Below are 22,699 nucleotides of genomic sequence, written 5' to 3' on the forward strand. Positions count from 1 at the left end.
AAGTTTGTTACCTTAAGTCAAATAATGGTTTTTTCATGAATTCTGAATATTTATATACCAAAGTTTTTCTTAGTATAATAACTTTTTCTTATATGAATTTCTGAAATGTATTTACTATTTTAACATTTAGACAAATTTAAAAATTGAATTGTGCAGTGTATTTTTAGTAGTTATTTTAAAGACATATTACCTGCAACTTTACTATAGCTAGACAGCAGTTTCTACACAACGTTAAGTTAATCCAAACAAGAAAACAAATTCACAACTCCCTGCTCCTTTATTGTTTCCTGAAATCTCAATATTTGAGCTAGAAACAAACAGGTTTACATGAGCCCACACCTTATGAGCGGGCTTCACAGGTGGTATGAAGAACCTGCCTGCCAATGCAGGACATAAGAGATGCAGGTTCAATCCCTGGGTGGGGAAGGTCCCCTGGAGGAGGGCATGGCAACCCACTCCTGTATTCTTGGCTTTAGAATCCCATGGTCAGAGAGAGGAGCCTGGTAGGGCTGCAAAGAGTCGAACATGACTGAAGCAACTCAGCAAACACACACACCTTGTGAGCACGCTCCTTTATGTTCATTGCTTAATTGTCTCTTGTGTATATTTTCCATAGAGCATGACATTTCAATTCTGTCTGACTTCTAAAGGCTTACTTCAGCAGATGGTCCATATGGAGCTAGAGGAAGTTTCCCGGTAGTTTGGTTTCTGTAATTTTAATCAAATGCTCAGTCACGTAAAGCCAGAGGCAGTTCTGTTGAGTTACAATAAATTTCACACAGAGATCCCATACTGTGCAAAACAGCTAAAATTTGATTTTCTAAAATGTTAAAAAGTCTGTTGAAACAGTAAAAAATTAATAAACATAAACCACAATGAAATAAAACTGGGAGATTAGAAGGGGATTTCTCATGCCCTGATAGCAGAGACCAAGAGGAAGAAGAAAGACTCCTCTTCCTTCCTGTCAAGGACTCAGCCAATGAAAAGCTATGGAATCTTTGTTTCCCATAACCTTCCCACCTTCCTTTTCCCCTCTATAAAAGCATTCTCCTTCCCTTGCTGTGCAGAGACTTGAAGGTGACTGACCATGGTTCCAGACCTCAAACTGAAATTCTCTGCTAGTCCTGAGTGATCCATCTTTGCTGGAAAAAATATCTGGCAGCCTATTTATTTCAGGTCAACATTTTAGAGGTCTGTATGGGAACCAAAGACCCTTAATGTTTCCAGGGCTGCTGAGCAAATAGGTACAGTATGTGTCCAATGCCACACACTGCTTTCTTGCAGATCTTGGGGGTTGGAGGTACATCTTTCTCCTGGATCTAAGCCCATGCTATCTTTGCATTTGAAGCTCTCCACGTTTTATTTGAGATCTGTTTTAAAGTTTTTTCTTTCTGGTTAAGATCTTGTTCTCTGTGCAAGTATTTGTTTGGCACTTCAGCCTAATTTTTTGATCAGACTATTTCAACCAAAGCTGCCTGAAAATGCCTTTGGCTCATTTCTTCAGGAATAGGAACTGCTTCTCTGAAATGGCACACTTTTTCAGACATCAGCCTTTTCCTTCAGAAAGGGATATTCTCTTAAGCCTGGCTGAAAAAGCCTCTCCCTGGTTCCTCTGGGATCAAGCTGTTTTCTTAGAATTGGTTGGTATTCGGGCTTGTATACTACTTAAAAAGGAACTTTTTATACTGTAAGCTTTTTAAGCTGTCAGAAAATTGTTTTCTTACTCTATAGAAAAAACTGAGAAGCAAGGTCCAAGTCATCTAAATATTATGAGAGTGTCCTACCTACAGGGACTTCAGTTGATTTTATATTTGAAAACCATGGTCCTTCCTTATGTGCATTTCTAACTAATGGGACTGACTTGACTGATTTTAGTTTAGAATATTAATGGCCATTGTGGGGAATTTTTTGAAATCAAAATTAATTTTATTAAAACCAAACTGAATTACAATAGCTCAAAATTTTCCAGACTTTACTGGAATTTTTATTTTGATTGATATTTTTATGCTTCCCAACATTATCTGGAGTCTACAAATGCCTCTCTGCAAAATAAGATTTTGAGATTACCATAGGCAACGCAAGCAGTTTAAAAAAAGATAAAATGGCTCCTGAAGCCTCAGGTTCTTCTTCCACGACTTCTTTGCTTTAGACACCACATCTAGCACTATCTTCCTCTTTCTCCCTCACACTGTCTATCCCTCCTTTATATCCTCAATGTGCCCTGCTTAGTCATTCAGTCATGTCTGACTCTTTGTGACCCCATGGACTGTAGCCCACCAGGCTCCTCTGTCCATTTGGATTCTTCAGGCAAGAAAACTAGAGTGGGTTGCCATGCCCTCCTCCAGGGGATCTTCTCAACCCAGGGATTGAACCTGGGTCTCCTGCATTGCAGGTGGATTCTTTAACAGCTGAGCTACCAGGGAAGCCCTGTATATCCTCAATACTCTCATACTAATTCTCTTGCCAACTTCTTTTCTCTGAAAAGAACTCTCCACTACTGTTTCCTCTGAACTTGTCAAAACCTGTCCCTTTAAAATTAAGCCTTCTAAAGATTCAGAAGTTAACCTCTTAATTTCTTCTTTTTTTTTTTTTTGGACTAAATATGATCTGCCAGTAATGATCATATATTTTTCCAAGGTAACTGAAGAACCAAAATTCACTGAAGAATTTGATATAGCCATTAAAGTTTATCAAACTGGGTTATCTGACCTATCAGCTAATTCATATGCTTATTGGTGAAGACTAGACTCATTAGTGGATGAAAGTTGCTAATGGCAAAAATCCTAAGTAATATCTAGAATTACAACCAAGAGATCAGCCTGCTAACATACTATATGATCCACCTCAAGTAAGTACTGGGTGACTTCAGTGAATAGTTCTTAGGGCTTTTACAACATCTTTTCATTAGAATAATATTTTAGCTTACACTCAAAAATCTGATGAACTCATTTTTGATTAAAATGTGTGTGCTAAAGTCGATTCAGTCATGTCCACTCTTTGTAACACTATGGACCATAGCCAGCCAGACTCCTCTCTCCATGGGATTCTCTGGCCAAGAATACTGGAGTGGGCTGCCATGACTTCCTCCAGGAGATCTTCCTGACCCAGGGGTCAAACTCATGTCTCTCGTGTCTCCTGCACTGGCAGGCAGGTTCTTTAACATAAGCATCACCAGGGAAGCCCCAGGATTATCATAATCAACTTCAAATTATTTTTAAGGAAACTATGATCTTACTTCAGATGTTGACCCAGCTGTAGTTTTTAACTTTGTGTTGATTAATCAGCTGAAATGAGATCTTTCTTTTCTAGTTAAAAGGAATAGGATGAAATGAGAAGATATGTTCACCCCAGATTTAACCTGGCAAACAATCTCTCTCTCTCACCAAAAAGGAGGACTGGCAAAATTCTTAGTCTTTAACTCTAGTAAGTGAAGGATCCTACATAGAACCAAAGCCCCTCTAGCTTCTGCTATTATTGCAGAGAGCCAGGACATTGGAAAAGAGATTATTATAAATGTAAGCAGTTTAGGTACCTTCAGTCCTCTAACTGAGTTTTCCAACATCCTCCCAGTTCTCAATGATGGGCTCCAAGGAACTACAGGAGTTCTTCCCAAGCCTCCCGCTTAGTCAACTTGAAGAACATTTCTGCAGATTTGCCAATGAATCTGTTCCAGTTCTGATATTGGAGCTGCACTCTCAGGACTCACCCATTACTATAAAATGCTTTTAGAGAACAATCTTGATCAAAAGGGGAAATGTAGAAAATTAATAACAGAAATCTCAATTAAATTGAGTTGGGAGACCATAAAGGGAAGCTTTCATGCCCTATAAGGTTAGCAGAGGCCAACAGGAAGAAGACCGACTTCTCTTCTTCCTGGCAATGACTTAGTCAATGAAAAGCCATAGACTGCTTACTATGGCTTTCCCAACTTCCTTTACCTCTCTATAAAAATCTCCTTCCCTTGTCAAATGGGGACTTGCATGCACCTTGTCATAATTGCAGAACCCAGATTGCAATTCTCTTGGTTCAAAATAAACCTATCTGTTCTAGAGAAATATCTGGCAGTCTATTTGTTTCAGATCAAAAAACAAAACAAAATACTACTGAATACAAATAAAAATATTTATGCAGGTGAGGGTAGATGATTCCCTCTTTTGCATTGTCTAAACCTCAAAACTAAGCCGCTTTCATCTGTTGGCTGAAAAGTAGCCCCCACTGAGTATTATTTGAGAGGTGTTAGAAATCATTCTCTCTTCTTTAAATCCTGCTCCCACCTAATATCTGAATTTTTCTTCAGAGGATACAAATGATCTTCTTACCATCACATATACATTTGAAATGCATGGACTCTGGAGAAAAGTGATACTACTAACTTCAGTTTGAAAGAAGGTATAAATTACTGTCATTAGTCCTAGGTATTGAATTGGTGATTGTCTTCACATGGTATGTGAAAATCATGGCAGAAAGAAGTATTGATAGAAATAAGGCTGAAGCTGAAACTCCATTGCTCTGGCCACCTGATGCAAAGAACTGACTCATTTGAAAAGACCCTGATGCTGGGAAAGATTGAAGGCAGGAGAAGAAGGGAATGACAGAGGATGAGATGGTTGGATGGCATCACCGACTCAATGGACATGAGTTTGAGTGAGCTCTGGGAGTTGGCGATGGACAGGGAAGCCTGGCGTGTTGCAGTCCATGGGATCACAAAGAGTCAGACACAACTGAGCAACTGAACTGAACTGAAGACAAAAAAGACAAAGAAACGAGTCAGGTATAACAAAACCCAAGCTTTCTCTAATTTTCCACTCTACATAAGACAAGTTCTTTGTTAAATCTTGGATGAAGTAGTACAGAAATAAAAGCAAATTTTGAAATAAAACAGATGAAAAGATTTTGAAAAAATTAAAATGATTAAAATCAACCACATCTACTGATTTGATATTTTTCAAAGCAGCAGTTCACCGGTATATTGTCCTGCTTTATAATCTGGCTCAAACATCAACTTACAGAAAAAAACATAAACATCTAAGAAGCCATATTTTAGATTTTTACAGTTTTCCCTGTGTTAATTTTAGGTAATATGATATACAGTTTAAACTAATACAGTAGTTTTAAGACAAAAGCAGGTTGAATCAGGAACAGTTTCTATATGTTTTTACACTTTTTAAAAATTCTGAACTCAGTTTCAAGTAACTTAGTTTTAATTACTATTTTCACCAGAGCTATAAAAATATAATTGTATGAAGATATCATTTGTATTTCTTAGACAACTAGACTTTGCAATATGCATGGTAAATGTTTTTAAAAAGTCAGAAGAGAGTTTCCATCATGTGGAATGGAATGTTCTAGAACAATCTAGCAATGTTCTAGATCAAAAATTAAAATGATCTTGCTTTACAAGTTTATGTTGGTTTCTGCCTTACAACAACATGAATCAGCAATAATTATAATAATTATACATGCATCCCTTCCTTCTTAAGCCTCCCTCCCCCATCCCATCCCACACCTCTAAATCATCAGAGTGCCAGGCTGGGTTCCCTGTGTTGTATAGCAGCTTCCCACTAGCTATTTTAGATGTGATAGTATATGTATGTGGATGCTTTCTCAATTTGTCCTATCCTCTCCATCCTCCAATGTGTCCACAAGTCCATTATCTAGGTCTGCATCTCTGCTTTCCTTGCAAATAAGTTCATCAGTACTATTTTTCTAGATTCCATATATATGTGCTGATAGTCAATATTTCTTCTTTCTCTTTCTGACTTCACTCTGTATAAAAGTGTCTAGGTTTTGAAAATCATCTTGCAGGGCCATTCACCAGCTTTTGCTAATGAAATAGTCAAATTGAGAATAAAACTGTCAAGTTCTAAACATAAAGTCAGTCAGGATCGGCTAGGTTATGCTCCAGTAAAAATCCTAATTTTCAGTGGCTCAGTGCTTCATGTTTAATGAAGGGCTCTTTGTTGTTGTTAAGTTGCTAAGTTGTGCCTGACTCTTTTGTGACCCATGGACTCCTCTGTCCATGGAATTTCCCAGTGAAGAATACTGGAGTGGACAGCTATTCCCTTCTCCAGCAGGTTTTCCTGACCCAAGGATTGAACCCTGATCTTCTGCATTGGCAGGGCAATTTTTTACCACTGAGCCACCGGGGAAACCCCAAGAGGGCTCTACTCATTGTATTTATTCAAAGATTTAGGCTGATATAGACTTCAATATCAACAGGTACTTCCATGATTTTTCAAGCAGAAAGAAGTTGCTGAAGCAAATAATGCACAAACTTTTAAAACTTCCACATGGAAGTGACTCATGACCTTTGAACTCAACATTTCATTGGCCAAGGCAAATTGGATGACCATGTGTAATTCAAAATCAACTATTGATGTTGTTCAGTCTCTGAGTCATGTCCGACTCTGAAATTCCACGGACCACAGCACCCCAAGCTTCCCCATCCTTCAGTATCTCCCAGAACTTGCTCACACTTGCATCCATTGAGTCGATGATGCCATCCAACCCTCTCGTCCTCCGTCGCCCCCTTCTCCTCCTAAGAGTTATCTCCAGCACCACAATTCAAAAGTATCGATTTTTTGGTGCTCAACATTCCAGTGAAAAAGCTTTGAAGAGTATTAACTTAGAAGTATTAATAGTTCATGAGGGCTCAACACCAAGCTACAAATGGCCTGTGTGTATGAATCAGTGTTATCTACATTGGTAACTATTTGTTGGTTGTACTTTAGATTTCATTTTCTCTTCCTTTGTTCAATAATGAAAAATCACTCTATTTTGTTATTGGTAATATGCCTTTTATTCTTACAGTAATTAACTAGAATTTTAATTACAGATCTGAAACCTCATCTATCCTGCAGCATGTTTTCCAATGGTTTTACTCTTCTCTCAGTTCTGGATACCAAGAAACAGGAGCAAAGTTCTGAAGATGTTCTCAGTCCAGCCTCTGGACACTAATGGGAATATTTTGGTGTCTACTATTAACCCATATATGTATCTATATAAAATTATGTTTCAATTTCCTCAGAAGTCTGAATAGATATAGATTCACTTTATCACAGATAAGATCCTCACCTGATCTATTACAGTGGAATTGAACAGAAATACTAAAGTAAATGGTAACAGTTCGTTCTCTATGATTTTGATTTTTAAAAAAATGCAACCATATTACTACTGAGAACTCAAGGCTGTTTACGTATCTGACCTTCATATTCATAGTGTCTCTAAATTGTTCTAATTCTTCTCTTTATTACTTCAAACCATCCTAAGGTTCTCAACCATGGCTCTAACCACTATTGAATTTAGTCGAACTCAGGGCTAATGGAAGCTGTGGGGAAGGATAGAATGTGGCTTACTTAGAAAACTCTCCAGGTCCCAGGGCCATTAGACAATGAAATTTAAATGCTTTCCATTTTATAATTGATAACTATAGGCTTGGACTAGACTCTAATAAGACTTTACTTCTTCAACTAAAAGTGTATGTTAATTAAATTTGGGGGCAAATATGAGCAACACTGAACTCTGTGCTTTAAAACCACAGCTTGACATGATATTCTGGTTAGCATTACTGTAATTACAAATATACTCATCCTCTGGCTGTACTGCTTAAGTTCCAATGTATTTATCATCAAAGTTTGAAATGGCTATTCCTCTAAGTTTCCTTTTTCTTTTGGAATTCTAATCAAATCCTTTTACAAAACGCATAAGGCCTTAAGCTATATTAAAGAACAAAATAACAGAACCTATCACAGAACATCACTTTCATAATAATTATTATTATTATTCATAATAATCTTTAACTTGTTGATCTTACTCTGTTCCCCAATTTTTGTTATTTTTCTGTGAAAAACATACTTCGGACAATTAAAAATTTAACATGGAACATGAGCTCTTCTTGAGATTACATTAAAAATGCACTCTTACCTTGAGTGAAAATTAAGAGAAAACATTTGATTTATACCTTATAAGAAAGCTCTATTTTAATAACTCTTTATAACAAGTAGCTTAGGGGGATATTATTTCAAAGTAAATAACTTTGTCCATAAGAATGTAACCAAATTCAGAAGAATAAAAAATGTTAATTGGGTCTTAGGCTCCCCTGGTGGCTCAGCTGGTAAAGAATCCACCATCAATGCAGGGAACCTGGGTTTGATCTCTGAGTTGGGAAGACCCCCTGGAGCAGGGAAAGGCTACTCACTCTAGTATTCTCGCCTGGAGAATTCCATAGACTGTATATAGTCCATGGGGTCGCAAAGATTCAGACAAGACTGAGCAAATTTCACTTTCAATTTCAAGCTCAATGCTAAACAAAACCAAGTACGTATCAAATTAGAAAACTGTTAACTGAAAACTGTTAACTGTTAACTGAAAAAAGGGTTAACTGTTAACCCTAACCCTAATTTTTAGTTCAGTTTATCTAAATTAGATTATTCCTCTTTCCCCACATCTACCCTAAATCTATCCTCAGTGAGATTTTGTTCATGATGCCCATGTTACTGCTCCTGTGTGAAATGGGTTTCTCCCCATCAATTCTATGAAGACAGCAGTTTTTCAAGGTCCTGTTCAGAAAGCTTCTTTTTACTAATCTTTCCCCTTCAGAAGAAAAAATATATGCTCTTTAATTTAGCTAATGAAGCTTGAGGTCTGTACCTTTCTTATGGAAATTTTGTGGCAACTTTCTTCTAATAGATTAAGTTCTTTGAAAACAGAATCTGTAAAGTGATCATTGTTATATGCTTCAAAAGCCTAGAATAATTTCTTCAACATAATTGAAGCTTAATACTTATTTGTCTGAATACTGTTGATATTTTTAACATCTGCAATATTTCCTAAATCTGGGATAATTTCAAAAGTATCTGGAGAGATTTGTTTGAGATGCAGACTTCCAGGCCTTGAAAGTTAAAGTCACTCAGTCGTGTTCGACCCTTTGGGACCCCATGGACTATACAGTCCATGGAATTCTCCAGGCCAGAATACTGGAGTAAGTAGCCTTTCCCTTCTTCAGGGGATCTTCCCAACCCAGAGATCGATCCCAGGTCTCCGGCATTGCAGGTGGATTCTTTATCACCTGAGCCACAAGGGAAGCCCAAGAATACTGGAATGGGTAGCCTATCCCTTCTCAAGTGGATTTTTCCGATCCAGGAATCAAACTAGGGTCTTCTGCATTGCAGGAGGATTCTTTACCAACTGAGCTATCAGGGAAGCCCTTTCCAGGCCTTGTATCAGTCTAATAAATCCAAACTCCTTAGGACATCAGCTGTTTACCTCTTTTTTATTTGTTTATTTATTTATTTTATTTTTGGCTACACTGGGTCTTTATCACTACATGCCGGTTTTCTCTAGGCTCTGTGAGTGGAGGTTACTTTTTGTTGCCGTGAGCGGGCTTATCCTTGCAGTGGCGTCTCTTGTTACAGAATTTTGGATTTTCTCAGTAGCTGTGCTGCTGCCCGAGGCATGTGGAACCATGTCCCCTGCTTTGGCAGGTGGATTCTTAACCACTAGACCACCTGGGAAGACTCTGATTTGCCTTTTTTGATGATTCTAATGTATCTTGTATGTAGATAGGCAAACTTAAGTACTTACATATTCATTTCCTAATGCTAACAATATAAAATTTCATTGAGAGTCAGAAGGCCTTGTGTGTATCTGGCTCTTTAGAAATGTTCCTATTTTTAATAGCCCAATAATATATACTTTTATAATTGTCTTTATCCAAGTCCTTCTTTATTAAACTATAAAATCTAATACTATTTTTCCTTTCATCAATAAAAGTAAAATATCTAAAACAACCAAAAAGCTTCCACATAATTTTACAATTTCTACTGACACTTTATATGACCGTTATATTTCCTAATTTGTCCACTTAATATGTATTTACCATTTTCATTTTTTCATCTGCTTCTTCAGTTACTTTCTTTTAAGCCTTGTTCATAAGCATCATGAATATCATCACAATTCAATTATTATCACTGCATTCTAAAAGACCATCTCTAGTTAAAAACACTTTTGATCTACTTTTTCAACAATAGCATTTTTCCAACATTTGATAATCATATTTTTCTTATATTTTGTTGTTATTTTCCAGCCAAATCATCCACTCTCAGTCTGCCAAAATAGTGGCATTATTTCCTCTCATGAATACAATAGCACATAAGACCCTGATTCTATTCTTTGATTGGAAATGATGTGGAAAAAAATTGCCTGGTGAGAAAACATCCGCAGTTTTCTCTTTTTCCTTTTCAAAAGTTACATGCACCAGTACACATCTGATGCAATTCAATCCAAAGCACTGGACAAAAAAAAAAAAAAAAGATCAATAATGAAAGTAATATTAGATCAAAACAACCTCATATCAAAATTCATTCCTAAGAAAGTAAAAGTGAAAGTGAAGTTGCTCAGTCGCGTCCGACTCTTTGCAACCCATGGACTGTAGCCCACCAAGCTCCTCCATCCATGGGATTCTCCAGGCAAGAATATTGGAGTGGGTTGCCATTTCCTTGTCCAGGGGATCTTCCCGACCCAGGGATCGAACCCAGGTCTCCCACATTGCAGGCAGACACTTTAACCTCTGACCCACCAGGGAAGCCCTTAGAGAAAATGAATATATTGATCCCATTTGATAGAGTTCAAGTGCAGTGACTCTACAGTAAATAACTAACGCTTGTGAGAAAAAGCATTCCTTTTAATAAATTTGTTATAATTTATAATAGTTAGCATTGGTTTAAACCCTACTTTGCATCAAACACTTTATAAAATTGTTTATTCTAACCCTACCAGGAAAGATCTGCCAAGAAGGCAGAGTAGAAAGATCCTGAGTTCATCTGCTCACATAAACACACCAAAATCACAACTACTGGCAGAACAGCCATCAATGAAAAAAGTCAACCTATCAGAAAAGATATAAAGAAAGAACAACAGAGAAATGGATAAGAGGGGATGAATTCACAAGATAGTCAAGTCCTATACTACTAGGTGGGTGACCCACAAACAGGAGTACAATTACAATTGAAGAAGTTCTCCCAAAAGAGTGAGAGGTCCGAGCTTCATGTTGGCCTTCCCAGCCCTGGGGTCCTGCACCAGAAAGATAAGCCCTCAGAGCATTTGGCTTGGAAGGGCAATGGGGCTTAGTTTTGTGAGGCCCAGAAACCTGGGGAAAATAGAGGTTCCACTCTTAAAGAGCACTAGAAAACTACACGATTGCACATTCATACATTTGCATAAAATTTCAGGGGTGGAGAGATATAAACAGACCTGACAAGGGAGACTAGATAAAGACTTGTTCATGTGTCTGATCACTCTAAAGAAACTGCATGTCTTCATCCTACCCAATAAAGAACTATAGTTGTAGGAGGCTTAACATCACCATAAGAGATGTAATAAGGCCAACACTATATCAATAATCTATAGCATTGTTCACACAGAAGAAATATGTTTAGGCAAGAAAAGGAGTTTAAATATCAGTGTAAATTTTTCCATAAGAATACTTCTTTTAAAACACTTCTTTTAAAATTTTGCATTGTGCATCAATTCAGTTCAGTCACTCTCTTTGCGACCCCATGAACCACAACACACCAGGCCTCCCTGTCCATCACCAACTCCCTGAGTCTACCCAGACTCATGTCCATTGAGTCAGTGATGCCATCCAACCATCTTATCCTCTGTCTTCCCCTTCTCCTCCTGCCCTCAATCTTTCCCAGCATCAGGGTCTACTCCTATGAGTCAGCTCTTTGCATCAGGTGGCCAAAGTATTGGAGTTTCAGCTTCAACATCAGTCCTTCCAATGAACACCCACGACTGATCTCCTTTAGGATGGACTGGTTGGATTTCCTTGCAGTCCAAGGGTCTTCTCCAACACCACAGTTCAAAAGCATCAATTCTTTGGTGCTCAGCTTTCTTTATAGTCCAACTCTCACATCCATACATGACTACTGGAAAAACCATAGCCTTGACTAGATGGAACTTTGTTGACATAGAAGAGTATAAAAAATAATAGTATCAAAAAAATAAATAATAGTATCTAAGATGTAAAATAGGTAGAAAGAGAGAAAATCTTCAGGTCACTATAATTCATTGTTGGTAATTTTCAAAGTTCAAATTACATAAATAGAAAAGAAAAATTAAAACAACATTCAAAAATAGTCATTTAAGAAACTGCAAGTCCATTATCTTAGCATTTATATTTTTATAATATAATGGAAACTGGGAAAGCAGCCAGAATATTTGGGAATATGAGGGAAACTTACAGGTCATTCTCATCTTCAGTTCAAGAGAATTATAGTGTATTTGCCAAAATAGACAACCTGATGCTGGGAAAGACTGAGGGCAGGAGGAGAAGGGGGCAACAGAGGATGAGAAGGTTGGATGGCATGACCAACTCAATGGACACAAGTTTGAGCAAACTCCAGGAGTCAGTGAAGTATAGGGAAACTTGGCATGCTGCAGTCCATGGGGTCACAAAGAGTCAGCCACGACTGAGCAACTGAACAACAAATTTAAGAAATTATGAATACAAGTTGTTGGAAAGCAAATTAAACCTGTGCATGAATCCTATCCTCAACATTCATAGTAATTGGTCATCCTATCTCTATTTGAACATTTCCCTATATCTTAAGATTCAGCATGGTAGCACAGTCTGTTTTCCAGGAAGATCTTACAGTTAAAAGTTTACTCTAACATTGAACCAAAAGCCATTTCCGCATCACTTATCCATTGATGTGATCCTTTCCTCTGGAGCCACAAATAAATTTACTTATCTCCGGCCTGTTTTAGAACTATTAACTGCTCCTAAATTATCTTCTTTCCAGGACAACCTTCTCAGATTTTCCCATTATGTTTCATAAATTAGAGTTGTCAGTACCTTCCCTTTTCTGTGAACTCCAATTTGTTTAGAGTGAGTTTCCAAAACTGAACACCGTATATCAGCAATAGTCTAGTCAGAGAAACAAAAAGAAAAGTTAACCTAAATGTAAATCCACAAATAAATAAATAAAAGGTAAGGACATAAATGGTGCTTAACAATTATTTAATAAGTAAACCAAAGTGTTGATTTGCTTTTATTTTGTAGACAAGATTTTCACATATCAAATGAAGTTATATTTCTCCTGTCCTAAATATTAGTGACAGTATATTAAAAAGCTAAATGTAGTGCTTTAGTTTATTTCAAGTCAATTTCACCTTGTTGGATACAGAACAGCTTTGCAGCATATAGAGATCATTATAGATGCTGATTTTGTCACTCAGTGTATTTGTTATACTCTTAGTTTCATGTTGTCTCAAAATTTAGCAAGAATTATTTTTTGTCAACTTTTAAAGAAGCAATGAAAACATTAAATTTAACAGTGTACTGAGATACTACCAGAGACCTTTCCTGCATTCTAACAATGATATAATCAGTAGGGCCCTTCAGGTACAGCCATTTCACTGATTAAAAATTCACTTATCATTAGATTATACACATGTCTTTTCTACGTGAATAATTTTTTAAGTTGTCAAATTGTTACTCACATCCAAATTTGTCATATTACTTTTCCTATCACTTTAGTAACTATTTCACAAAAAGAAATTCGTTCCATCAGTGTGTTTATTGTTGGTAAAACTATGCCAAAAGTCAGGGAGTTAATTTTTTTTTCTAATATTCTACATCATTTTTTTTAATTTATCTTCAAAATGGTAACATCTCAAGCCACTTTATTAAACATTCTTCTGTTTTTTGACAGCATCTCGAGGTCTCCATTATACCCGTTTTGAAAATTCAAAGGCTTTTTTACACTGAAAAGATATTTTACCACTTATAAGTAAGTAGACCACCATGTATTTTTTTTCTTTTATATTTCTCTCTCAAGAGTTGGCTGGGTGAGGGATATCTACTAAAATGGGTATCAGGAATGTTACAGTCTTATTCAACTGGTCAAATACCTTTTAATAGTCATGTGTTTCAAAGCAGACTATGATATAAATAAAACTTAGGAAGACAGAATTTTGTAAATGACATGGCTTACCTAGTATTCTGGAGTAGGAAATGGCATTCTACTTCAGTGTTCTTGCCCCGAAAATACCATGGACAGAGGAGCCTGGCAGGCTACAGTCCATGGGGTTGCAAAGAGTCAGACACAACTGAGTGCACACACACACACACAAACACACACACCTGCTCTTATATACATAGGTAGAATCCACCAAGTACAATATCCATATTAAATAATCCTTGAAAAGATTTTCTAACTGTGAATTCCTTAAAAATGGCAAAATATGTTGTTTGGAATGATTGATTCTGCCATCAATAGTAAGAATTACATATCGTTTTCAAGCTTATACAGAAAAAAGAATACAGGGCTTTTGACACCAAGCTTCAGAGACTCTTCACAATGGTATTACTGATAACCTTTAACAATACAGAGTAAAAGAATAGCCTGTTATACCCTAAGTTTTTTAAATTCTCTAATCTCAGTGACTTCTTTCCCAGTGCTACCTGAGCACTGATATCTTCATTTTTGATTCAAGTCCTTTATCATTAATTTCTCTTTGTAATTTATCAAAGTGCATTCTTCAATAACTGACTTTTCAACAGTTAATTGAATCATTCATCCTTTCATCTGATATTCATCAAACACTCTTGCTAGACATTGTTCTAGGCTCTAAATATCATGGTTTTAAAAAAACGTCAAACTCTCCTCCTCACCAAGCCTATATCTTAGTAAGTTTGCCTTCTTTGGTCATCAGATACAATGATAAAGGCCAGGAAGAAATAAGAAAGTAAAGGATTAGACAACAGGGAGGAGAGTGAGGTTCTTTATTTAGCTTAGAAGATGACTCTGCAGAGATGGCCTTAGAGCTGAGAACTGAATGAAGAGAGAGAGTCAGCAATGCAGAGATTTGGGGGAAGAAGTGTCCAGGAAAAGGGAAGTGCAAATAAAAAGACTTGGAAGTTTGGCATATCTGAAAGAAGGAGAGAGAGATGATTCATCTGGAGCAGATTGGAAATGAACTAAGAGGTAATGCCCCAACCAGGCAAAGCCCTATAGACCAAGCTAAGCATGCTGCTGCTGCTGCTGCTGCTGCTAAGTCGCTTCAGTCGTGTCTGACACTATGCGACCCCATAGACGGCAGCCCACCAGGCTCTGCCGTCCCTGGGATTCTCCAGACAAGAACACTGGAGTGGGTTGCCATTTCCTTCTCCAATGCATGAAAGTGAAAAGTGAAAGTGAAGTCACTCAGTCGTGTCCAACTCTTCGTGACCCCATGGACTGCAGCCTACCAGGCTCCTCCATCCATGGGATTTTCCAGGCAAGAGTACTGGAGTGGGGTGCCATCGCCTTCTCCAAAGCACACTACTTAATTCTAATCATATTGTATATGTGCTGTGCTTAGTCACTCAGTCATGTCCAATGCTTTGCAACCCCATGGACTGTAGCCCACCAGGCACCTCTGTCCATGGCGATTCTCCAAGCAAGCATACTCCAGTGAGTGGATTGCCATGCCCTCCTCCAGGAGATCTTCCCAACCCAGGGATCAAACCCAGGTCTCCCACATTGTGGGCAGATTCTTTACCATTGAGACACCAGGGAAGCCCTATATTATATATAATAGAGGGTTAAACAAAAGAGTGATATGACCTAGTCATTAATATGTTATAATTTATTATAAGACCATTACGGAGGTAATTTGGAGAATTCCCCAAGGAAAAACACAAGGGAGCTTGAAGGATTGTAGAACAGTAAAGAGAATGGATCAGATTTGAGATTCTGAAGATGGTGCTAATAAATGAGATGTAGGATATGAGGAAAATAAGATTTAATAATGCCGCAGAAGAAAATGACCTAAGTTACTCTGTGACAGTTGTTGCCATTACTGAGGTAGTGGAGGTTGAAGTTTGGAGGTGTAAATAAGAAATCAAAAGTTCTGTTTTGGCTATGGATCCTTATAATATAGCTGGTAAATATTTAAAATAAAACTCAAGTTCAAGAGAAGACATAAGGATTTCCCTAGTGGTTTAGTGATTAAGACTCCATGCTCACATTGCTTACCCCTCATTGGGGAAGTTCCTGCATGCCTCATGGCACAGCCAAAAAATAAAAAATAAAAAAACTATGATTCTAAAAAAAAGAGAGAGAGAAGATATTAAGCTTGAATGTACACTTTTGAGAAACACCAACAAATAAATTGGACTTCCCATGTGGCGCTTGTGGTAATGAATCCATCGGAAGATCCTCTGGAGAAGGGCATGGTGACCCACTCCAGTATTCTTGCCTGGAGAATTCTATGGGCAGAGGAGCCTGGAAGGCTACAGTCCATGGGGTTGCAAAAAGTCAGACATGACTAAAGTGACTGAGAACACACGCTCACACAACACATAAATTATACTTCAAGCTGCAGAATTACATGAGACGAGGTAAAAAGATCATTTAAATGAAAAAGTGGATTTTTTTTTTAAAAAGAGCACTTAAGCAAAAAACGGGGAAAATCAAAATTCAAAGAATGAAACAGGAGGAAACAGAAAAGGAAACCAAAAAAATGGCTGACAGCTGAGTAAACATGGTATTCCAAAGGCAAGATGACAGTGTTTCAAGAAGAACAAGGTCAAGTGATAAAGCTGCTGAGAAGCCAAGTAAGATGAGAAATGATGACTAACAGGAAAGATGGGGGTCAGAGTTGGTCCTAATGGATGTCATTTCAGTGGAATGAGGAAACTAGGATTAGAACGGAAGGGGTTAAAAAGAGAACATTGGCAAGGAGTGGAGGCAGTGTGTGCTGTTTTATCTAATTTGTTCCATAAAATTCTGGCCTTGAATATAGGACCCTCTGGAGGTACCAGTATATCAGAGTTCTCTGTATATCATTCATCTGGTAGATTAAGGAAGATGAATTTTAAGACATAATTATATGTAAGTAAGAGTTAATACCTGGTGAGATTCTTAAATGAAAATTAATATGGGTGGTCCAGAAATACATTATATGTATGCAATACATAAACAATATATATGGTACATATAAATATAAATATAATATATATGTAATATTATAATGCAATATAAAATATTCATATCATATGCACTATATATAATAATACTATATTATATAAGCTGTTGGTTTTCCTTGAAAATAAATGAATATTCTCTAGGGTATACAATTCAACTGAGGTAGGCATTGCACAAACCAATATTTTTAGTACCAAACCAATATTACTAGGTCAGTTCATAAGCCATAGGTTATTTAATTTTATTAAGAATGTCTCAGATCATGCTGTTATGTTACCATCACTTACCAAATTGAGTCACATTACTTCCATATGAAATAAAATGTTTTTCGTCTAAAACAGGATGAAGATGTAGATCTCAGACTCTCAGTCTGCTGCAATTAACTTTAATTGTTATATCTCACATTCATATATAAAAGTACATGGCATAATTTCAACTACTAAGGAAGTCATTTAGAATCTAAGTCTATCAGCATGCCTTCCTTCAGTAATCAATTCTTAAAAATTAATGTAAAATATTATTAAGGACAAAGTACAGCAAGTAAGTTATGAATCTTGTGTGCGTATGTGTGTGTTAAGTCACTTCAGTCGTGTCCGACTCTTTACAACTCTATGGACTGTAGCCCGCCAGGCTCCTCTATCCATGCAATTTCCCAGGCCAGAATACTGGAGTAGGTTGCCATTTCCCTCTCCAGGGGATCTTCCTGACCCAGGGATCCAACCCACATCTGTTATGTCTCCTGCCCTGGCAAATGGGTTCTTTACCATTAGCACTACCTGTTATAGATCTTAGCTAATAATATCATTAGCACTTCTTACATAACAATCATCATTCTTAAATACATTAATATGTTTAATCCTCACAACCTAATACAGTACTACTATTATCAGTTCCATTTTAAGGATAAGTTTCACAGAGTTTAAGTAACTTATCCTAAATTGCGGTAACAGTTATTGTGACTACAGAGTCTGAGGTCTGTACGACCTTTGAGGACTTTCTTAAGAGGAAAGAGAGAAGAGGGATGCCAGCAAGATGGCAGAGGAGGAAATCCTTGGCCTTTCTTCCTCACTTAACCCTCAGTGACCTCCTTGGTAGACTGAGATTTAATCTCTGGAAGAACTGGAAATCAAAAAGGAGAGCAGGTAGATAGCTTGCCATAAAGATAGGGATTAAGTGAAAGCTCTTGTGGCAAATGAAACGCCTGGTCCATCACTGTCCCTCTCCCAGTACCAGAATGCCAACAACCATGCTTATACTACCTTCACATTCTCGTTGACACACTAACTCCACCTCAAGCAGGAGATGAAAGCATTCTTATCAGGAGAAATTAAGCTATCCAGGGAAATACCTACAGGTATAGACATCCAGGGCTTACCAACAGAAAACTAGGAATCCTTCACCCAAATCAAGTTCTGCCTTTTCTCCAAGCCTTGCCAGTACATACAGAGCCTGCCATCAGATTGCTAGCATCTTAGTCCGAAAGTATAATAATGGCCAAGATGTTTGAGAAAGACATACAAAGAAAGGCAGAGAGGGAGGAGGAATGTGAAGGGAGAGAGGGAGAAAGAGAGAGATAGATGCAGAGAGAAGAAGCTCACAAGAAAGAGACAATAAAGAAAAGAAAAGATGTCATGACCCAATAGAAATATGTCTGCTAAGTCATTTCATAGATTGGCACTAAAAATAAACATTTGAAGATAGCAAACTATCAAAAAGTATGATTGCCGGAAGCCAGCACGGGAGTCCCTACCCATGACTGCCGGGAGCCAGCACGGAAGTCCCCACCCCATGACAAGGTCATGTGGGAGAGATCTGGTGGGCAAGGCGAGCCAGAACTCAAGGGGCGCCCCTCTGGGACTGCCTGAGGATCTACCCCAAAACCTGAGCCTGTCTGTTTTACTGCTTCATGACTTTCACCAACTCCTTTGACAGTCACGAGGGGCTATCCCCAATCATTCTTATCTGTAAGAAAAGTGACTTAGAGCTCTAGTTACTAAGTCTCCAGGGTATAATAACGTGTGTTCCAATTGTGATCCCCTCAGAAAGCTTTCTAAGTGCCTAACAGGTTTCCGGACTCCTACAGCTATGCATGTAATTGTTTATAGTCTCCCAACCGTATGAGGTACAAGGAGACTCACTTACTTTAACAATGCAGAACCTCCCGGGGAGTTAAAAAATGTCAAAATAGAGGCAATAGAAGAATTCTTTGTCGAGTTAATGCCTGCTGCCAAGTTTCCATATTTTCCACCCACTATGTCCCTGAAAGTGTATTGATTAATATAGTTGATATATAAATATATATATGTAGAAACTTTAATGTTAATAATAACCTTAGACTCCTAAGCTAATAAATTCTTCCTTTAATTACCCCCACTGCACCTTTGCCCTATAGGAATGCAACTCTGCCTAGTGCTTTTGGGGAGTGGTACTAAACTCTAAAAAAAAAGTCACTTTTGGAGAAAAAAAGTTTTTCTTGTTGACTAACTCTTACCAGAAGAAAAATGTTAGCAGGTCTCCTGACCAGAAGATGATGTAAATCATAAAGCCTTTGTATCTGAAGAAAAGCCTGGTTTCAAGGTCTGCTGACCTTGCATGACTTTACATCCCCTATTATCTTCTATGTACAACTTAGGGTATAAAAGCCCCTGCTGGAAATAAAGCTACAGACCCTGCTCACTAAGCTCAGTCTCCCCGTGTCGTTCTTTCTCTTCTCCTTTTCTTTCCTTTTGTCTCTACTCTTTCTTCAGGCCAAAGTAATTGGAGCATGGGGGTATATTAATTTCCCACGTAAATCAATTATAATTAGGCCTCTGATTCTCTCCACTGACGCTATCCCTTTAATTGCCGACACCGTCCTCCTGAGGGAATCCCTGGATCCAACTGCGGCTGGACCCTGGTACATGATAGCTAAAAAGTATGTTAAAAATTCAGGATTTGGAATATGTAATAGCAGAAACCCTCCAAAAGGCAGGGGAATAATCAAAGTTTTTTAAATGGGAAAGATAGAGAACATTTTTAGAATACAAAGCATTAAACCAATTGGAATTTCAGAACAAAAATATAAAGAAAGAGAATCTCTGAAAGAATAAGAAAATAATATTTTCTCAAACTGACAACCCTCTAAGCTCTAAGAAAGGCCTATACAAACACCCAAATAGTTGAAAAACACTAAACTCATGTTATGACACATTATTATAAAATTTCAAAATAAAAGTATAAATTCCATAAAACCTCCCCAAGAGAGAAGTAAAGTCACACTGAAGAAATAAAAGATGTCAATCTCATCAGACTTTTCAAAGATAAGACGAGAAACCATAAGACAATGAAGCCATTCTTTCAAAATTACAAGTGAAAATGAGAGTCAATGTAGATCTCTGCCCCTATTTAAACTATCACAAAGGCAAGACCATAAACCATAAGACACTGAAGTCATTCTTTCAAAATTATGACTGAAAATGAGGTTCAGTATAGATCTCTTCCCCTATTTAAACTATCAACAAAATGAGTAAATAAAATAAAGTCATCTTTTAATTCTGTAATTCTCACATTTACCTCCCATTGGCCTATTTTCAAAAAAACTACTTACTAGTAAAACATATGTCACCAAGAAAAGAGCAAACCCAGAATGAGCAACACTAACACAGAAGCAAAATGGCAAGAATTCTCAAGATAAATAATTGAGTGTTCCAGGAAAATATACCAAGAAAAAAAGTAATTGAAATAATATGTTTTGTCCAAATGGAAAACTGTATTGAGAATTAGTTTACAGCAGTGATATACACAGAATTATTCCAATAAAATAATGAGACAATTTTTAAAATCATATAAGAAAGAAAATAAAATCATAGATACTATTTGGAACAGAAATAAATTATATTTAAATTGCTATGAAGATAAATATGGTTTTCTCCCAAAATTTATGTATCATTATATTGGATTTTTTTTTAAATACACGTGTCTGGTTTTTTTTTGGTTTGCACTCCATGACATGTAAGATGATTTTTCCCTGACCAGAGGTTGAACTTTCACCCTCTCTGTTGGAAGCAGAGCCTTAACCACTGGACCATCAGAGAAGTCCCAATGTAAACTTATATTGGAATGATACAACTAGATGAAGAATATGGAACATAAAATAAAAAAAAAATAGTTACTAAAATTGATATGTCTATTGAGAGAATTGAAAATGAGATGATAGTGTAGGAATACCACTTACAAATATGATGGTAAATACCAAAGAAACATCAAAAGAATAGAAGATGTTTTCATCTGGTAAGTTATGGGGGAGGGTAATACTAGCTGGTGATCAGGACCATTATTTTTCACTATAATTCCTTTAGTACAAAATAATTTTTCAAAATTTTTGAATGCAATATAGTGATAAAAATATTTTTTATATTTTAAGTGAGAAAGGATTTGAAAAAGAAGATACAGAAGTCAATAGAACTAAATTTACTAAAGAAGGTAACATGATGAAGACTGAAAATGACCATATGGATTTGTCAACATGAGAGAAGTTCATGATCCTTTGAGGGGGGCAGTTTCAATGACATGGGTAGTAGCTATATGTTTTCTCCAAAATGTTTGAATGAGAAGGGGAAAATAAGACAGTAGCTCATTCATTTGCTCATTGCTGAATGAGAATTGCTTGTTCTAAGGATTCTAAAATATGATCATAATTTCTCATATTTTACTTTCAAAAATCATTCTGAGATTCAGCATTAAGAATAAATCCCAACTCCTTTTCAGCCCGTGGCCTTTCTCTCCTTTCATGTTTTCCCCTCTACACACAATTCCAGCTCTGTTGTCCATCTTCATCAATATTTTTGTGTTTTTTTCTTTTTATTTGATTATTTTTCAACTGGGTTAAAGAGTTAATATTTCCCACTATCGTCTTTTCATCAAAAGTTCTCCTTTAACATATTGAATTAGAAGAATTAACAGGGAGAGCAGCTAAATCTCACACCACCCTTTTAATCCAAGTTTCTGTCAAAGAATTGTGTATCATAATCTAACCATGTTGAAGCATTTATAAGGTAAGAAGGGATGTCTCTTTGAACTTCCCAGTGCTGAGCTATTTTTATGTCAATCTTTATTAAAGAAAGAGACAGTGCATGTCATAAGTAAGTATGTCTGTGTGGACAACACAGAACCCTAACCGGGAAAGAAAAAAAAAAATGTCCTGCTAAGAGATTTATCAGTTTCCTAGCTAAGAGAGTCACTATATGAACACTTTTGTATAGGGCTTATAGCTAGTTATGTGATAAAATTAATTGGAGAATAAACTCTATACAGTTCTCATTTGAAGAATGAATTTAGTCCTCTTCAATTTATGCTTTGGTGGCCATGTAATTCATGTATGTATTATAAAATCAGGTTGCAGTTACAGCTGATGTTTTAAGAAACCCTTGATCTCCTTTGCTTATGCTTGTTCTGATGCTTTTAACTCTAAAAATCTTAGCTTTATTCCTTGTCTTGGTTCCCCTGGAGCTAACAACCTCCTTGATTGTTTTGCAAAAGATGAGATTTGATTTTTTAGTCTCATTATTTTTCCAGTGTAGAAGAGATTTGACTTTTAGGGGATGACCCAGCATCCATTCCTCTCCCTAAGAGCATTTCTAATTCCTTTTGGGGAATTAGCTACACCTCATTGGGTGTATTATGGTAAGAATCCTTTCAAAGTATTTTGCACTCAGTTAAGACCCACGTTAGGTCAATAGAATGACTTT

This window comes from Bubalus bubalis, chromosome 10 (genome assembly GCF_019923935.1).
Source record: "Bubalus bubalis isolate 160015118507 breed Murrah chromosome 10, NDDB_SH_1, whole genome shotgun sequence".
Lineage (NCBI taxonomy): Eukaryota > Metazoa > Chordata > Mammalia > Artiodactyla > Bovidae > Bubalus > Bubalus bubalis.